Source organism: Canis lupus, chromosome 14 (assembly GCF_003254725.2).
Source record: "Canis lupus dingo isolate Sandy chromosome 14, ASM325472v2, whole genome shotgun sequence".
Taxonomy (NCBI): Eukaryota; Metazoa; Chordata; class Mammalia; order Carnivora; family Canidae; genus Canis; species Canis lupus.
The window spans coordinates 55,158,902-55,175,470 of NC_064256.1; the positions used below are offsets into that span (position 1 = coordinate 55,158,902).

Sequence of the window (16,569 nt, forward strand, 5' to 3'; positions counted from 1 at the left end):
AGAGAGCACGAGTGAGAGAACACGAGTCAGGTCAAGGGCCAAGAGAGAGGGAGAGGCCAGCAGCCCAGCGAGCGGGGAGCCGGCGTGGGGCTCCATCCCAGGACCCCAGGATCGTGGCCCGTGCTCAAGGCAGCATCTTAACCCACGGAGCCACCAGGCACTCAAGAAACCGCCTGAGCCACCCAGGCGCCCGTGGGGCAAGCATTGTATATAACGTGAGAGCAAATTTTGACTGAAACACTGTTTTAAACCAAGTTCATTATTAGTCAGTCTCTTTTTAAAACTGCCCTTACCATTCTTTTGAACAGCAGAGCTAGCCATCGTTCTAAATGCTCTATACAGATGCACTCACTCCCTTGGAGGTAGGTTTTATAGCATTTTACAGATAAGGAAACTGAAGACAACGAGACTGTGCAATTTGACCAAGGCCACAAAACTAGGAAGCAGAAGAACTGGAATTTGAACTTTGTCAATCCAGCCCCAAAGTCTGAATTCTTACTCACTTCACCGTATTGCCATCCTGACCACATGTCTCTTTCCTTTCGTATAAACTATACCAGGCCATCAAAAAAAAATTATTTTTTTTTTTTGTTTTGCTTGTTGGCCCTTCCACAGGGATTTCTTCTGTGCACATTTGCTTTAACTTAGCCCATCTTTTAGAGAAAGTTCTCTCCTTATAGAGTTGCTCCACGTTGCATTGATTCTGGGTCACGCAACCAGCAGCAGCCCCGTGTCAGCCTGTTAAAGACAAAACTCTTTCTGTTTCTGAACCAAATCCCTCATATTCTGAGCTGAAAACAAGGATTGCCCTGCTGAGGTGCCAAGGGAAACATACTTACATTATGAAGTTTTCTAGCAAATGTTTTGGAGATTTTAAAGGGGCAGCTTTCTAAATATCAGAGGCTTGAACAAACAACCCAGACACCCAGGCTAGCTGTGCAGCCCAGCCTTTGTTTCTGGGTTGTATGATCCTCCTGAAAACCAGCACAGCTGTTGCAAGGCCTGTTTATCTACCGTCCAACAGGACCGACGAATGTTTTCTAGGCCTGAAGTAATCAAAATTAGTACTCCGGGTCTTTGATTTTTGAAATGGGCATTGTGAATATGATTTTGGCATTCTCTAACAGATTTCAAAGTGGAATCAGAGGTTTATGTTTATAAAGTTTATAATCATTCTACAAAGTTCAAGCCGTTTGGCAGTGCTTGGGAAACTTAAAAAGAGTAATAAAAGGTTACCACGAGGAATCCAGAGCTGCCTTGTATGGTAATGCCGACTCAAACCGGCACATACTTCAGCATTACAAGTTTAAGGGGGGGATCAGTATGTAGCTGCAGACCTAGCTGCGTGCAACACAGCAGCTTGCTGGTTGCACAATGAGTAAGGGACTTTGGAACATTTACAGTTAACGTCTCAGCTTTGAAAACATATTAGGGAAAGGAGAGAGAGAGAGAGAGAAACGAAAAGAAAGGCAGAGAGAAAAAGAGAGAGAAACTGTGCGCTTTTGGGGTCTCATTTACCAAGTATTTATTAGCCTCCTTGACTGTTTTTGAGCATCAGCAGCCCTGCCTTGCTTTGCAATCGTAAACCGTGCACTTGTGCCAACCCGGAATGCACACTGTGTTCCTGCCCAGCCCGAGCTCCCACTGAATCCGTGCCCTCTCAAACTCTGCTAGCCCAAGCTCTTGATTTGCTGGCAGCCAGTAAAAGGGGTTTCCGCATGAATCATAGCGTGTGGGAGGCTGAGCGGTATACCCTACACTTGTGCCATAATCTGCATGGAATGTATTCGAAATAGAAGACAGAAATCTAGAGTTTAGTTCAACATCCTTCTTCAAGCACATTCTCAAGAAATTTGGAGTGCAATATGGAAAAATCACGATGTCTCTTCTGCTATGGAAAAGTTCGCCTCCAAAAGGACAGGGCCCAAGTTGCACACGTTCAGGCTCTGAGGTCTCTGATTTAGGAAAGAATCTGGTTTTTGACCCTTTTGTGTGACTCAGTGTTCCTGTTCAGGTAATAAAAGTCGTCTGTCCTTTGGTGAACTGAAGTGGAAAGACGTGTGGTTGAGGTACACGGTTGCCATAGACAAAGACTTCCATCGGTTCTGTTGAACAAATTTAAAGTCTGATGGGTCACATCTTTCAAGGCAAGAAGGCTAAAGGATATTACAAGAGAGGTCTGTTTTTAAAAGTCAGGACAGACATGAGAACACTATTCCCCACCATATTTCTTCACTTGGTTATGCTAAGTTGAAGAGAATAGGTTTACTTATCAGCAAAATACACTTATCTGGCAAAATGAATTAAGACCAGCTATCAAATTCTAAGTTTCATTTCAAGGAAACTAGACATGCTAACCAAATCTTCTTTCTTCTTAATCTCATAAAATACCCAAACATCTTAGATGAAAAAAGAAAAGACTGGTGAAGGTGTTTTTGGATGAATGGAAAAACTGGAAAATTTATGGCTATAGCCATAAATTATAGCTTAGATTTTGCACTAAAAGCTAATTGTAATGCGATGAAACGCTGGGACACCTGCACCCCGACGTTTCTAGCAGCAATGTCCACAATAGCCAGACTGTGGAAGGAGCCTCGGTGTCCATGGAAAGATGAATGGATAAAGAAGATGTGGTTTATGTATACAATGGAATATTCCTCAGCCATTAGAAATGACAAATACCCGCCATTTGCTTCAACGTGGAACTGGAGGGTATTATGCTGAGTGAAGTAAGTCAGTCGGAGAAGGACACACATTATATGGTCTCATTCGTTTGGGGAATATAAATAATAGACAGGGAATAAAGAGGAAAGGAGAAAAAAATGAGTGGGAAATATCAGAGAGGGAGACAGAACATGAGAAACTCCTAACTCTGGGAAACAAACTAGGGATGGTGTTTTGGAGGGAATGTGTTTTGTCACACCAAAGAGATGAAATTTTTATAAATTTACATCTCACTTAGGTTGCAGATTCTTTGCCATAGGCCAATTTGCTTTCATCTAAAATTCTATGGGAGATAGGGATGACCCAAGCCAAGTTGCATTCAACATAATGTTAAGCTAATGAGGTTCTGTAAGTTTGGGAGTTTTTTTTTTTTTTTTTCTTTTAACCTGAAGGAAAACCTGTTTGGGGCTTCTAAACACTAAAGAGAAAATTTTGGCTTAGACTAGTATTCAGTCTGGTGCCAAACTTCCAATGGAATTCAAATCCACGGAATAGAAGTTTTATCCATAGAGGCTATTCTAATAAATTAATCCTTCACTTTGATCTATTTGATAGTCTTAAAATTTCCTGTTTCAAACAGCTACATTACTTGATTAAAACAATGTTAAAATTATAAAAAAAAAGGGGGGGAGGGAGGGGAGGTGGGCGGGGGATGGGGGTGACTGGGTGACAGACACTGAGGGGGCACTTGATGGGATGAGCACTGGGTGTTATTCTATATGTTAGCAAATTGAACACCAATAAAAAATAAATTTATAAAATAAATAAATAAAATAAAATAAAATAAAATAAAATAAATAAAATAAAAGCTAACTGTATCAAACTCACATAGTCTCCCAAACTATAGAGAATAAATCATGTTTCAGAAATGTAGAAGGTACACATGCCCCAAAGTTTTCTCTGGTTACAAGGCAATGAAATGATTATACCTTCTTACTTCATAAATCTTACAAATGGTAATAAGTCTGATACTTGGTGATTTGGGTTAATATTAAAAGAAACAGCTCAGCTATTTTGCTCACATACCTTGTAATATACATCTCCAAATAAAGGTTAGTGATGCGAGAAAAGGAAAATTAATAATAAGTAAACTATGTTAGAGACTTACAGCTGTGGCTTGATACAAGTCCTCTCACTATCAATAGTCCGATATGGTCACCCAAGTAGAGCTGATATCAGCAAGTTCGCCAGGTAATAGTCTCGTGAATATATATAGAAAACATCAAACTTGTGTTCACTCAGTTATTCGACAATCAATCAGTCAGAGTTTACCAAAAGACTACGAGATGTGCAAGGTGTGCAAGGAGCCAGTGAGCTCAAGAAGCTCACCAGAGGGGGAGAGAGGCGAGTCATTGTCAGCAGAGGGGATGCGTGAAGGGAGTGGAGATGAGAGTGGAGCAGATTTCAGGGAGGAAGGCAACACTGGACGGGGTCATTAATAGGAGTGTAGGTGACCCAGGAGGAAAGGGGGTGCAAGGTGGTCATAGTGTGATTGACAAGAAGAAATGCATACTTGGTCTTCATCCCATTCACGACACAGAGCTCCTGAAACCCTTTGGATTTCCCCCAGTGGGAGAGAGCTAAAGGTGTCTTCAGTTATTCCTTCATGAGAGACTCCTTTCAGTCACACCTGAGTTTGCCAGAGGAACCAGCCATATGATTAGAAGATGGGAACCTTCAGCCCCCTGGAAGGGGAGAGGGGCTAGAATTTGAGATTTAGTCAATCACATCTAAGTTAGTGAGGCCTCCATAAAAATGCAAAATGACAGGGTTTGGAGAGTTTCCAGGTTGATCAATATGTTTTTTTTGTTTGTTTGTTTGGTGGTATGTTTCTTTAAAATGCCAGTATCATATGCAGGGAGATATGCCTGGTAAGGTGTGCCTGAAATTCTGAAAAGAGGGGACACTGGAATCTGAGATTTTGAAAACATCTTTACATAAGACTGCCTCCACCTGCTGGTATTTGTAATTAAATGGCAGCTCCTCTCTTCAAACAACTTTGGTTGACCCAGGGGAAACTCAATTTTAGCTTGGACTTAATCTTTAATCTGTAAATATAATAGATGGAGTTTTACCACCTTTTTTGATGAGCTAGACTCTACCCATAAATCACTTACAATTAAGTTTAGAAGAAAAAGTCAGGTATATTATATTAAATAACTGCTTCTCGGGGTGCCTGGGTGGCTCAGTACATTAGGCATATGACGCTTGATTTCAGCTCAGGTCATGATCTCCGGCTCCTGGGATCAAGCCCTGCCTCTGGCTTGGAGCTCCTTGGGGACCGAAGTCAGCCTGAGGACTCTCTCTCTCCCTCTCTCCCTCCCCACACGCCACACACACTCTCTCTGTGTGTCTCCCTCTGTCTCAAATAGATTTTTCAATAATTAATTCTCAATTTTATGTTATGGATCAATAGCCACAACCTGGCTTCCTAGACGTTCACGGCAATGAAGAGCATTCGGTATATATTCTCAAAATTGATTGAAAATTTAGGGCAGCCCCAGTGGCCCAGCGGTTTAGTGCTGCCTTCAGCCCAGGGTGGGTCCCAGGATCAAGTCCCGCATTGGGCTCCCTGCATGGAGCCTGCTTCTCCCTCTGCCTGTGTCTCTGCCTCTCTCTCTCTGTGTGTCTCTCATGAATAAATAAATAAAACCTTTAAAAAAAATTTTAACACATTACCTGAGATTTAAGATTCCTCAAGAATAGCCATCAGCCACATGTTTTATCCTTCCTAAACCTCGCAATCTACAGAGCTCGTGTTCCAGAGGCAACTTGGATACCAGTCTGATTACACTAAACAACATCACAGTGAAAACAACGTTTGCTTTAATAAATACTTCTCTTTAACCTGAAACTCTAATTCTATTAGAAAATGGGGAACACTAATGCTAAAATACATTACGCTAGCTAGGCCAAAGGAAGTCAGGGTTTCCAGGCCTCAGGGTACAAAATTGAACCGGCTCAAAATATCTTGCTGAAATAAATATTATCTCAATCTTGTGGACATAAGGCCGTTTCAACATTTCCAATACCGAAGGCAAGAAGTCTCGCATGACCTCGGCCTGTTGGAGAAGGCCAGACCCTCCCCGTCACGCCACCAACTCGGGCTAACGGGTAACTACCTTTCGCACCACGTCTTAACATTTCTGGGAACAATTATTTGGATAACAGTAGAGGAACCCTTCCACTCTCTTTCCTGGACTGAAATGCTCATCACATCTTATCAGACTGTCTCAGGAAGCACTTAAAATATTTTCTTTATAAATATTTTCTAAAATTTCATAAATTATGCTTTATTTCATTCATTGTATTGGATATCTATAACACCCTTAATTCTGGAAACACACGTCCTTGAATTGTGACAAATATTTGTAGTTTTTAAGTCAGACTGCCCGGGTTTGATTCTGACTGCCCCTTATTAACCGTGACCGTGGACAAGTTGTTAAATCCCTCTGTGCCTTGTTTTGCCATCTGTAAAATGGAACAGTGACAGTTCTTAGAGCTGTGGTCACTGTATGCATCCTATCAGGCAGCCCAGTGAATGGCACCAGCCAGAAAGAATAGAGGTTCCAGCTCCCTCCAGGGGCTCATCCTTGGTATATGGAGAAGCTACCAGAATGCTTGCTTACATGCAAAGGGGCAGTCCTAGTGCTTCTCAAGTACAATTCAGATAACATTCTGTGGGAGGAGAGGACTCACCAGCAATTTCATACAGTGGATATTTTATTTTATTTTATTTTATTTTATTTTATTTTATTTTATTTTATTTTATTTAAGATTTTATTTATCTATTCATGAGAGACACAGAGAGAAAGAGAGGCAGAGACACAGGCAGAGGGAGAAGCAGGCTCCATGCAGGGAGCCCGACGTGGGACTCGATCCTGAGACCCCAGGATCACACCCTGGGCTGAAGGTAGATGCTCAACCGCTCAACCACTGAGCCACCCCCCATTCGATGGGTGTTTTAGAAATGAGTGCCTTCTGCGCTGCTGCTGTGATCGAGTCACTTATGTCACCCCAGGCAGCCACCCCACATGCTCTGCTTGTGTTTGTTTTACATTCTCACATTCTGGCCTCGAAGAAGGGAGTCTGCTTTCCTCTTTTCCGCTCTGCCCCCAGATCGGTGGCCTCTACAAGACACCACCGCGCTGCAGGACCCCCAAAGCTAACCAATCACAAATTTTAAATTATCAAGTGGTCTACTTTGGTTTTTCTTTATAAAATGCTCCAATACATTGGAACAGTAGGCCACCTTGGGAAAATTTTTTTTTTGGGTTGGGGGGAAATGTCTTTATCCTAGTACCAAGTGCAGAAAAGTTGGCACAAAGGTGGTCAGGAGAGGAGGGAGGGGTAATACCTGAGAAGCATTTGTGGGGGGTGAGGCAGAGACCGAGGGTCAGTGCAGAGGAACTGCAAAGACCAAACTGATGTGAGTGAGCAAAAGAAAATTTCTCAAAGCTTCTGTTAACCTCCCAAAAAGTAATGCGTTAGAGAAGTAATAAAAATGAAGTTCAAATAGATGAACACATGAATTTAGGATAATTCTAAACCCAAATACAAAAGGGTTTCCACCACCATCTACCACTTCTTCAGGGTCTCTTGGTATTATGCTCAAGAAATACTTTAATAAAAATAAAAATAAAAGTTGGGAATATCTTCTCATAGGTGATTTTCCTAGCACTGACCCACCATAAACCTACGTTTTTTCCCTGCCGAAACTATGGATATTTTCTTTAGAAAATCATTTTTTTTCCAACACAAATTGTCAGTGATCCTCGTGAGAAGAAACTGCATCACCAGTAGACGGCGAGGTGAATACTAATAGCCCTACGTGGCCACCCCAAGGACAATGTGTCAAGAGGGCTCACCGGCCCTGTCACACTATCCTGTCTGTCTCAGCCCTCCGGCAGGTGGCAAGGCCAGAGGTAGCATTCTTTGACTTGTGGCTTTGTGGCTGCATCACTCCAATTTCTGGCTCGGTGGTCATATCACTTCCTCATCTTCTGTCTGTAAAACCTCTCGTGTGAGCTTCTTATAAAAGCATTTGTCATTGAATTTAGTGGATGTGACCATCCAAATAATCCAGGATGATGGTTTCATCTCAAGACCTTTAACTTAGTTACATCTGCAAAGACCCTTTCTCCAAATAAAGGAACACTTACAGGCCTAGGAATTAAGGCCTGGACATATCCTTTGGGGAACCACCATTCAACCTATAAGGCCGATGAGGCTGCTGGAGGAAATGGGGTTGGAGATGCCCAATAGCTTAAGATGAACCTGGTAGACGGTTAGGATAGAGGAGGAAGAGTGGGAAGTGGATAGCTCTGGGCAATGGCCCTACTTTTCTAGCTTCCCATATAATGAATATTTCTGTTTTCAGTTGATGTGCTGGCTACATGGTATCTTCTGTGATGGGTAGGTAGGAGCCTCTCCCAAAATAGAGCTTTGTCATTATCTCAAAATACTCTACATAAAAAAATTCTATTGGATTAAAAATCTATCCTCATTAGCAATGGAAATTTTAATGTTACAGTTGCCAGTGAGAAATAGATTGCTAAATTTTTCAAATATAATTTTAACTGTTGCAGTATTTTAATGGTTTTAATACTTTTAACACGTGCACAAAAAAAGTGTCTCATCAATGGTAATTATCAAGAGTTTGCATCATTAGTAAGACTTGAGGAAGAAATCTATAGACACTTCAGTTATAAAAATGTGACACAAGGAATCAGATTCTTTCACCAAAGCAAGCTTAAGTTTCTCATTTTAAAAACTATATAAATATTTGTCATCTGACACTCTATATTGCCTGAATTCTGGAACATTAGATTTGCTTTGAGATAGCTGAGCATTTCAGTGATAAATATTTGTCATCTTTATATAAAGACAATGCTCAATTTCTTCATTAACATACTGTATTTTTACCACAATTATATAAATAAAAAATATATAATAAATTTTTTCAACAAGTCCCATATAAATGTCTCCAAATTACCTCTAGTTTAGCCCAGTGTAAAGAAATTGGGAAAAACTGGAATATGAAATAAGCATGAAGAAAGTGTGTCTGTGTGTATGTTATATAAAAGATTAGACAGATTATGTGTGTGTGTGTGTGTGTGTGTGTGTGTGTGTGTGTGTATACAGTAGCAAAGGAATTCAGGAAAGAATGAGCAAGGAAAACAAGAAGGGAACTATGACTGGATTTGCCTCAGAGTCAGCAAAGCCCTCATGGAAATTTAATGACTGTAAGTCTCAAAAAGGGAGCAGTTAGAAGTGATCAGAAGACGTCATGACACTGATCCAGAGAGGGACACTTGGGTGGCTCAGTGGTTGAGCATCTGCCTTCAGCCCAGGGCATGATCCTGGGTTCAGGGATCGAGTCCCACATCTGGCTCCTGCAGGGAGCCTGCTTCTCCCTCTGCCTGTGTCTTTGCCTCTCTGTGTATGTGTCTCTCATTAATAAATATAAATTTAAATAAAATTTAAATTAATTTAAATTTAAATAAAATTTTTAAAAAATAAGAAAAAAGAAACTGACTGAGAGAAGCAGGACACTGATTACATCTAAAAATGCCATCTAACTCTCCAGCCAATAGGGAATGGCGGTCAAAAATAAATCCAAATCTAATCGTCTGGCTACACATTCACACAGTAGCACACATTAGCAATAAGAGGAATACCCTAATAGTGTAACACAATAACATAAACTCAATGTAATTCTGAGTGAAAAAGCACAAAAGAGTACATATTGTATGATTCCATTTATGTGAAATACGCATTCACTTGCCCCGCTGGAAGGCAGGGTAGGGGTGACCCTTAGGAAGTCATAGACCAGAAGGGGGTTCTGAGTTGCTAGTAATGTTTTCTTTCTTGATCTGAGAGCGGGTCACCCAGGTATAGTCCGTTTGTGACAATTCACTGAACAGCACACTAATGATACGTACACTTCTCTATATGTGTATTTTCTTCGATCAAATTTAAGCCGGAGTACAATAAATCGTAAAATAAATGCCTCTCTTTTGGTCTAATGCTTTCTTCTATTTTGTTGGGAATGTTATTTATTGGATGGAACACCACTGCTCTCCACTAAAATCAAAACAATAAAGCAGGTCAGCTTCCACCATGGTGTACCGTGGCCAGGGCCAAAAAGTGCAGAAGGTGATGGTTCAGCCCATCAACCTCATTTCAGATACTTGCAAAATAGATCTCGGATTCAGGTGTGGCTTTATGAGCAAGTAAACATGCGGATAGAGGGCTGTATCATTGGTTTTGATGAGTACATGAACCTTGTGTTAGATGATGCCGAAGAGATTCATTCTAAAACAAAGTCAAGAAAACAACTGGGTCGGATCATGCTAAAAGGAGATAATATTACCCTGCTCCAAAGTGTCTCCAACTAGAATGATCAGTGAAGTGAGAAATTCTTGAGAAGGCCACGTAGTTTCTTTTTTTAGATGTCCTTTGTTGGGAATAGAGTTCTAAAACCCTTGTTTGTATTGTTTTGATTACCTTTATGTTATTACCAGAAGACAATAAATGCTGTGGGATTGTTTTTATTAAAAAAAAACAACAACAATAAACCAAGGGCTTACATGTTCTTCAACAAAAAGCGTCCATTTAAAAGTTAGGTGTTGGGATGCCTGGGTGGTTCAGGGGTTGAGCGTCTGCCTTTGGCTCAGGGTGTGACCCTGGGGTCCTAGGATCGAGTCCCGCAGGGAACCTCTTCTCCCTCTGCCTGTGTCTCTGCCTTTCTCTCTCTCTCTCTCTCTGTCTCTCATGAATAAATAAATAAAATCTTTACAAAAATAAAAATAAAAGTTAAGTGTTGTAGCATAATTGGAAATGTGATTGGAAATACGGGGACGTATAGCATGCTTTTTGATGGAAAACAGAAAATGTTGTCTCCTCTACTGAGTATGAGATAGTTGGAACCCAGTGTTTCTGGACTCCAAGACCCATGAGTTCTCACCCACCCCAGGTGTGGCAGGGGCTGGTGATGCGCCCTCCACCCCCCCCAGCCTCCCTCAGAGAGGCTGAGGCCACGTGACAGTGTAATTGATGGATCAGGACTGGGAAATGGCACACGTCACTGAGGCCAGCCTGACTCCTCCTCTACCCTCTCTTCCTAAAACATGTCAGGAAACAAGATTTCACATAACAGATACTGAGAACAGGGTGGGAGTAAATTTAAGGAAATCATCACTTGTCATTCACACCAACACACAACTATAAAGGTTGGTACAAACTAAAGAATCATTGTTATGTAATTATATGATTTTAAAAATTGCTTTCCTCTATCTTTTGCTACTTTCTTTGAACTCCACTTAAATATCCCACAGCTTTCATTTTGCTAATGTCCTTTGGGTTTTGGTTTGTTTTTGTTTTTTGTAATGTTGCCAAATAATATTCACCTGAAATCTGTGTCACTCTCACATGTATACACACACACACACACACACACACACACACCCAACATACTCACTGCTTTTCCATATTCATTGTTAATACTACAGAAAAATCTTACATGGCCAGGAGGAAATTTGAGCAAAATGTCAACATTTACATCTACATATTATTTATGGGCTGTTAACTGATAGGAACCCCCGCATCAGGATGACTCAATGATTACAATTGCTCTTTTGTTTGAGCATTTAAAGAAGAAAGTGTGGCTGTGAGGAGGGGGAAAAATGGTAGAAAGTAGGAGAAGGAAAGGAAAGGAAGTTAAGGGAAGGCTACAGTGTTAGAAATGCAGAGTGGTTAGGAGAAAAAGGGTATTTTTGATGAAAATCATGTGACAGAAAGGAGTCTACTGTGCAGGCACTGGTTTCACAGTTATTGCTTGCTCTTCAGTATACTTTTTTGTTCATTTATTCAATTTATTTAGCTAGCTCACAAAATTGCACCACTCCCTTCAGGCTGGTGGATAAAGAACGGGCAGCAAGACAACTAGGAAACAGTCCTGAGAGTTTATATTGCTGGTTACACCAGTGCCCCTTGTAACAATTTTTTAAAGAAATAGAAATATGTAGGCCAGTGGTTTCTTCAGAAGAAAGCAGCCTTCACATTCCAGAAACTCATGGGGAGGTCATTGAAAAGAACAAGGCATGCACACAGAAATGTGCCTCAGAGAATCAGTCATTCCTTGAGACTCTATATTGCCTGAATTCTGGAACATTAGATTTGCTTTGAGATAGCTGAAGTGACACGGGTCTCCCTGGTAAAGAGTGGGAGTAAAACCCAACAAGGTCATTCACCTTGGGAGCTGGGGTAAGAGTAGGGTTAGCCAATCAGTTCATGGCCATATTTTTATTTAAAGTGGTTGGCTACCCAATGGGTGAGACTCCACAGCTAGAGAATCAGCAGATGAAGAAACCAATTTAAGAAGGAAAACAATAGCAACGACAACCTTGAATACCAGCGGCAAATATAAGATTTGGTTGTGTGCCAACAGGATGCCAATGGTTTGCGTGGCACATGGTGGCAAAGTTGACAGGACTTGGAAATCAGAGTCCTGGACTCCAGTTTGCACCCATTTTTTGTAAAGTCTGATCCTCACTTTTCTTATCTGTAAAATGAGCAGATTCTTATGAAATGAGCTACAGGACTTCCTCTCATCCAGTACTGTATTACGGCACCCATGAAGCTGTGCTCCAGGGTGTGGCTTGTGGTGACAGCTGTGAAGTCAAGCAGAGGAGCGGAGTAAGCCTCATATCTCAATCTCTGTGGAGTTCTAGAAAGTCAAGAGTCTGCAGTAATGGAAGCACAAACTGTGAGTTTTCTTTTTTTATGAAAGAGTGATCTAGGCTGTGATCTTTGAGGGAAGTGAATAAAAGAGGAAAAGAAAAATGTAGGGAAAAGAGGAATGATAACCCAAATATAATGCTTAAGAAAAGTTGCAGATAAAATTGCCTGAGAACTGTTGTTCCAAATGGCTTTGTTGTGTTCTCCACATTGTCGTTATTTTAGCTTGTTTTGTTTTTTAGGTTCCTTAGAATCTGTGTATTTTAGAAATGTAGAAGGCAAGAGTCATCCAAATGAAAATTGAGATATAATACCTTTTGTCTGGTAGTGAATCGCCACCCCTTCCTTTAAATCTGGGTAGTTTCTTTTTCTTTTTTTTTTTTTTAAGGATTTTATTTATTTATTCATGAGAGACCCAGAGAGAGTGGTAGAGACACAGGCAGAGAGAGAAGCAGGCTCCTTGCGGGGAGCCCGATGAGGGACTCGATCCCGGATCCCAAGATCAGGACCTGAGCTGAAGGGAGATGCTCAACCACTGAGCCATCCAGGTGTCCCAAATATGGGTAGTTTTTCAAAACTTAGTTTCACAAATAATGTTGAAAACCACTCAAGGGGCGCCTGGATGGCTCAGTTGGTTTAGTGTCTGACTCTTGCTTTTGGCTCAGATCATGATCTCAGGATCCTGAGATCCAGCTCCCATTGGGCTCTGCATGGAGCCTGCTTAAGGTTCTCTCCCTCTCCCTCTGCTCCTCCTCCCATCCCTGCTTGCATGTATGGCCTCTCTCTTTCAAGAAGAAGAAGAAAGAAGAAGAAGAAGAAGAAGAAGAAGAAGAAGAAGAAGAAGAAGAAGAAGAAGAAGAAGAAGAAGAAGAAGAAAGAAGAGAAGAAGAAGAAGAAGAAGAAGAAGAAGAAGAAGAAGAAGAAGAAGAAGAAGAAGAAAGAAGAGAAGAAGAAGAAGAAGAAGAAGAAGAAGAAGAAGAATAAAAGAAGAAGAAGAAAAAAAGAAGAAGAAGAAGAAGAAAAGAAGAAGGAGAAGGAGAAGGAAGAAGAAAAAAAGAAGAAGAAAAAAAAAGAAGAAGAAGAAGAAAAGAAGAAGGAGAAGGAGAGGAAGAAGAAGAAGAAGAAAGAAAGAATAAGAAAAAAAGAATGAAGAGACTAAAAGGGAGAAGGAGAAGAAGAAGAGCAACAGAGAAGAAGCCGAAGAAGAAGAAGAAGAGACCAAGAAGAAGAAGAAGGACTCCCAGAAGGAAGCGTAGAAGTATCTTATTCTTTTTCAGGGCTTATTTAGGGTGCGCTAACCCCACTCAAAATCATTAGTACACCCTAGTTTTTAGTTTTAAGTCTGCTACATTTGCAAATACATTACTACAAGACAAAACACCAAACTTTCTAGTGATTTTGTAGAAATTTAGACTTTAAAGGCATCTGTAGAAATCAACAAACCCATACCCCCCTTGGGTTCCGTAAAAGCTGAATGCCCTTCCAAGGTAACGCAACTCATCAATACTCATGGTAGGAGCAGAAGCCAGCTATTCTAATTCCATTCATACCACAATCACAAATGCATGCTGTCTGGCTTTGAAGCAGGCGGGCTTTCTTTTTGAGAAACGAATTATATAGCTTCAAAGAAATAACTGTCAACTTCATTAAAAGTTGCTATGGGGTGTCTGGGTGGCTCAGTCAGTTAGGTGTCTGCCTTGGGCTCAGGTCATGATCCCAGCGTTTTGGGACCAAGCCCGGGCTTCCTGCCCGGTGGGGGGTCTGCTTCTCCCTCTCCCTCTGCTCCCCTCCTGCTCAGCTCTCTCTTCCTCCTCTCTCTCAAACAAATAAATACAATCTTTAAAAAAAAAAACCCATTGGGATCCCTAGGTGGCGCAGCGGTTTGGCGCCTGCCTTCGGCCTAGGGCGCGATCCTGGAGACCCAGGATCGAATCCCACATCGGGCTCCCGGTGCATGGAGCCTGCTTCTCCCTCTGCCTGTGTCTCTGCCTCTCTCTCTCTCTCCCTCTGTGACTATCATAAATAAATAAAAATTAAAAAAAAAAACCCATTGCCATCAGTAAATAAGGTCTGATGATCTAATATGTAAATTAATTACTGTAGTCGATACCGTTGTATTGTATAATTGAGATTTGCTAGGACAGAACTTAAATGGTCTCCCCACTTAAAGAAATCGATATGTGGGGTGATGGCTACACCAACTAACTGGACTGCAGGAATTCTTTCACAACGTCTACATATATCAAATCACCACAATGTACACTTTAAATATCATATGATTTTATTTATCAATTATGCCTCAGGAAAGCTGAAGAAAAAGTTGAGATCAAATAGGTTTTTCCAGAAGAATTCAGGAAGTCTATATTTCCTGCAGTATCCCATTTGAACATTTGCTTGTGACTTTCATAAATGAATAATATTTTGGCAAAGTGTAATATTTCCGGTTAAAATCTCTCACCTTGCAACTCTGCAGGCATTATTCCTGTTTCCTGGCATTGGATGCTACTATAGAAGACAAAAGCTATCTTATTCCCTGCTCTTGTCCATAACTTCCCTTGTTTTCTAGGTGCCCAAAGAATTATTTTCTTCTTTCTCAAAGTTTAATTATTTCAATAATGTATGTTTATATTGATATGTATTGATTATTGTTGTTGTTGTTGTTTTGTTTTTTTTGTTTTTTTTGTTTTTTTTTTTTTACAATCTGCACTCTTCTTCCTTCATTGCAGGGAAAATTTCCTCTACATTTTTGAAGAAAACTCTATTTCTTTTGTTGGCACTTCTACTTTAGGGACATCTAGAATCCTCATATTGAATTTTATTTGCTCATCCTATCATTATTTCTATAATTTGTTAAATCCCTGTGGGTTTTGAAGTTACCTAAGTTTTTCCTATGCACCAGAATTTATATTTCCAGCCATATCTATTTTGTATTTTGTTCTTTCCACTTTATTATACTGTTCTGGTTAACAATTTGCTTACTTAGTAACTGCCCTCTTAATCTCATCCTATTGTTATATTTCATACTTATTTCTGAATTCATGATTTTATACTTTTTTTTTAATTCTTTTTTTAAAGATATACTTATTTATTTGAGAGAGAGAGAGAGAGAGCAAGGGGAGGAGCAAAGGGAGAGAGAGAGAGAATCCCAAGCAGAGTCCCTGCTGAGTGCAGAGCCTGTTGCAGGGCTTCATCTCACAACCCATGAGATCATGACCTGAGTCAAAATCATGTCAGACATTTAACCAACTGAGCCACCCAGGCACCCACCTCCCTTTTTTTGTTTGTTTGTTTTTTAATAAACTCAAAATACTCACATTAGGTTGTCCTCTATTCTTGGATATTTTCCTCCAGACAGAGTCCATTATTTTGCCTTTTGTATGCCATGTTCCACATTTATATACAGCTCTATCTAGCTATTGATTGATGAATCACATTTCTACATCTGGTTCCTTCTTACCATGACAACAGATGATAAAATATATTTGAAAACCACCCTTCTCATTTCTTGGTATGATACTTTGAGTCTAATTTTGAGATCTGAAATTCTCTATTTTCTGTATACTGAGGCTATAGATGGGGGAGAGGCAATGCTCCAACAGAGTCTTATATTTTATTCCCTTCTGAAACACTTTTAAAGAAACTATAGCAAGGCTCACTGCATCCAGCCAAGGATGCATTGACTCTTGCAAACTTTTTCTCTATCCACCTTAGCATGAGTCCCTAGATATGAGCAGGATCTTGGGGGTTTCTTGCCTTTACTGAGATCAAACAATGAAAGCCTATGTACTCAAAAGTATTTCTTGTATTTTTCCCTTGGTCTTCCAAGGATGCCCGGTCAGACCATTTCTCTTCTTGTGGAATTTGTTGGTGAGAGTGTCGTTACATTGTGGATTCACACTATTAACAGAGTATTGCTTCTGCAGAATGGAAGCAGGGCTAGGTAGAACTCTGTGCCACACCAGAATTCTCTCATCCAATACATTTTTTGTGTGTCAACTTTGTGCCAAGCCCATTTTTGGTTTATAGTAGTTGACAAAATAAACAAAATACCTGCCCCATGAAGATCACCTTCTAGGGGAAATGAAACAACAATGAATAAAAAAA

General features: G+C 40.5%; 1 pseudogene; it reads left to right on the top strand.

Moving 5' to 3' along the window:
* The first annotated feature begins 9,831 nt into the window (after positions 1 to 9,831).
* On the top strand, positions 9,832 to 10,286 carry LOC112670792 (small nuclear ribonucleoprotein E-like; annotated as a pseudogene).
* Positions 10,287 to 16,569: the final 6,283 nt, after the last annotated feature.